This window comes from Homarus americanus, unplaced genomic scaffold (genome assembly GCF_018991925.1).
Source record: "Homarus americanus isolate GMGI-L3 unplaced genomic scaffold, GMGI_Hamer_2.0 scaffold56280, whole genome shotgun sequence".
In the NCBI taxonomy this organism is placed as follows: Eukaryota; Metazoa; Arthropoda; class Malacostraca; order Decapoda; family Nephropidae; genus Homarus; species Homarus americanus.
This window is the reverse complement of record NW_024736088.1, coordinates 13,317-16,902: the sequence shown is the minus strand read 5'-3', so window position 1 is coordinate 16,902 and position 3,586 is coordinate 13,317. Positions and strand designations below refer to the sequence as shown.

Below are 3,586 nucleotides of genomic sequence, written 5' to 3'. Positions count from 1 at the left end.
TGGAAAGGAGCCAAGTGTTGTAACCAGTCGCCGTGTGCAGCATGTGCTAAAAGGTAATGTATACTGTTAAGTGGTTGAAGGTGGGGTGTGTTTGATATGAAAATGAAGAGGGACTTTGGTCGTGGTTATTGATGTGGTAATTGTTTTGTACAGGAGTTGTTGCAGTCCAGAAGACGTGATTGGTGTGTGATAATCCAGAGGGACATTAATGCTCGACTGAATTTTGGAAATGAGAGGCAGTAAATGTGTAAGTATTGTTTATTGAAGTTGTACGTATACTTTGTTATAATTTGAAGAGTAGAGCATTTGTAACATTGACGTATTGTTTTTTGTTTTCATGTTGGTGGTGGAGGAATATGGGCGAATTGTGGAGAGGAGCGCGTCGACACTGGATACGGTGATGTGAAATTGTGCAATGTATTATTTGAAGGTGAGTTGTTATTGTATTTGAAAGTTGTAGGTAAAGTTTGTTATAAGAGGCAAGTGATATATGAGTTTTTTCGGGTAGCAGTACCCAGTGATGTTTAAAGTTGGGAGAAATAAGCATGGTGCATTATGGAGGTTGTGTGAAAGGTTTATGTTTTTCAGGTTTGAGGATGGAGTGGTGGTGGGTAGTGCCGTAACCAGGTTGGAGAAAGGGTGGACTACTATATGTATGGGGCTGTGCAATGGACTGTGTTGAGGAGGAGGAGGAGAAGAAGCAGTAGCAGCAGCGGCGGTAGTTGTTGAAGTCCAGAAGACGTGATTGGTGTGTGATAATCCAGAGGGACATTAACGCTCGACTGAATGTTGGAAATGAGAGGCAGTAAAGGTGTAAGTATTGTTATTGAAGTTGTACGTATACTTTGTTATAATTTGAAGAGTAGAGCATTTGTAACATTGACGTATTGTTTTTTGTTTTCATGTTGGTGGTGGAGGAATATGGGCGAATTGTGGAGAGGAGCGCGTCGACACTGGATACGGTGATGTGAAATTGTGCAATGTATTATTTGAAGGCGAGTTGTTATTGTATTTGAAAGTTGTAGGTAAAGTTTGTTATAAGAGGCAAGTGATATATGAGTTGTTTCGGGTAGCAGTACCCATTGATGTTTAAAGTTGGGAGAAATAAGTATGGTGCATTATGGAGGTTGTGTGAAAGGTTTCTGTTTTTCAGGTTTGAGGATGGAGTGGTGGTGGGTAGTGCCGTAACCAGGTTGCAGAAAGGGTGGACTACTACATGTATGGGGCTGTGCAATGGACTGTGTTGAGGAGAAGAAGCAGCAGCAGCGGCGGCGGCGGCGGGAGCAGCAGCGGCAGCGGCGGCAGCAGCAGCCGGGGCGGCGGCGGTAGCAGCAGTGGCGGCAGTTGTTTAAGATAAGTAGTGTGGTGTGGTGCATCGTGAATTGTTTGTGATAGTTTAGGGTCATAGTGAATTTAGTTGTAAGAAATTGAGTATAATGTAATTGTTGGAAGACGTGTATAGTGATGTAAATTGTAGGTTAGTTTTGGATTAGTATATGTGGAGAATGGATGTAGCAGGTAATAGAAATGTTGCGACTAGTGTAGAGTGGCGTTGGAGCGGTTTAGGGCGTGAAAGGTTTATGAATTGTTGTGGGGGAACTAATGTGTTGATGTGTTTGTTTTTTAGGCCGGATTGGAGTTTTTGGAATGGTAAGCGGCAGTGATGGTGGAAGAGCCAGTGGTTATTCGGCGACGGAGATGGGAGCGAAAGGGTAAGGAGCCGATTGTTTGTGTTAAAGAGGAAGCGTTTGTTTGAATTTGGTTAAGATGAAATGTGAATTTGTTGTGGGTATGTATTGTAATTGTATTGAAGTTAGTTGGTAGCAGGCTAGTATTGTTGTTACACACTGGAGGCTGTGTAATGATTGGTACTAGCCTTGGTGAATGGTTTGTAGTAGAGTATGTGTATGTTGGTAAGAAGTTGGTATTTGTAGCGGTTTAAAAGGAAGCAATTTGGTTTTGGTAGATATGCCTAAGAGAGTGTTGTTGATCGTGAAGGAGAGTGGATGCATGAACCTTTTTGGAATGGTGTTTATTATGGGTGTTTTTGTTTTTTTCAGTGGAGCGAGTGGTGTAGGGTATGTTCCTCGTGGTAAGAGTAAGGAAGGAGACGACCAAGTATTGTGCATTTATCTCGGCGGTTACGAAGAAAGGAAGAGGCACGTCGACGACGGAGCCGGGAATAACCGCGGAGGTTGCTCCATACCAAGATATAGTGTTTTTGTGGGTGAATTATTTGAGCAATGGGAAATGATAGTTTGCCTAGACGTGTATATTGTAGGTAGTATAAGAAGAGCACCACGAAGAGTTTCCCGAGTGACGAAGCCGACGGGTGGACTGCATTTGATAGAAAAGGCCATTACGAGTTGACCTCCATTGTTGTGTTTTGTCGGTTTCAGATTGAAGCGACGGGGCGAAGTCGCTGTAAGGAGCCGAGAAGATGATGTCCTGTGAAAGTATAGTCGTCGTCCCTTTGACTGGAGCCGAGAAGAAGGCGTCCTGTGAACGTATAGCCGTCGTCCCATTGACTGGGGTGTATGGAGCCGAGAAGATGGTGTCCAGTGAATGTATAGGTGTCGTCTCTGTGACTGGAGCCGAGAAGATGTCCCGTGAACTTCTAGCCGTTGTCCTTGTGACCGGGGTGTATGGAGGCGAGAATATGGTGTCCAGTGAATGTATAGCTGTCGTCTCTGTGACTGGAGCCGAGAAGATGTCCCGTGAACTTCTAGCCGTCGTCCCTGTGACTGGAGCCGAGAAGATGTCATGTGAACCTAATAGCCGTGGTTCTAGTGACCGGGGTGTATGGAGCCGAGAAGATGGTGTACAGTGAATGTATAGCTGTTGTCCCTGTGACTGGAGCAGAGAAGATGTCCTGTGTTCCAGTGACCGGGGTGTATGGAGCCGAGAGGATGATGTCCTGTGAAGGTATAGGTGTCGTGACTGGAGCCGAGAAGATGTCCTGTGAACCTAATAGCCGTGGTACCAGTGAGGGGAGAAGATGATGTCCTGTGAACGTATAGCCGTCGTCCCATTGACCGGGGTGTATGGAGCCGAGAAGCTGGTGTCCAGTGAATGTATAGCTGTCGTGTCTGTGACGATGTCGCGTGAACTTCTAGCCGTTGTCCTTGTGACCGGGGTGTATGGAGCCGAGAAGATGATGTTCTGTGAATGCATAGGTGTTGTCCCTATGAAGATGATGTACTGTACTGTATTATATTGCTAAGTGTATAGAATATATGTCTTTGAGTTGAATTTTGTGTTTTCTTTATTGCCTGATGTGTATTTTGAGTGACACATAAGGTAGAAGAAGATGACGACAAGTGATTAGGCACCAGAAGAAGTGGAGCGACACGAGAAGATGAAGGTAATGTGTGAAGAATTGAGATTAGTTAATGTAATGATTATATATTAAGTAAAGTAAAGTAAAGATGTTGAAATGCATTATTGAGATTAGTTAATGTAATATGATTGTATGTAAAGTAAAGTAAAGCATCATTGAGTTTAGTTGATGTAATATGATTATATGTAAAGTAAAGTAAAGATGTTGAAAAGCATCATTGAGATTAGTTGATGTAATATGATTATA

General features: G+C 43.5%; 1 long non-coding RNA gene across 1 annotated transcript; it reads left to right on the top strand.

Annotated features, from left to right (window-relative positions):
* Window positions 1–378: 378 nt before the first annotated feature.
* Window positions 379–2,544, top strand: LOC121871929. Its single transcript, XR_006089986.1, has 4 exons — window positions 379–430; window positions 589–813; window positions 1,154–1,712; window positions 2,061–2,544. It is a non-coding gene; the product is annotated as an uncharacterized LOC121871929 (long non-coding RNA).
* The last annotated feature ends 1,042 nt before the right edge of the window (window positions 2,545–3,586 follow it).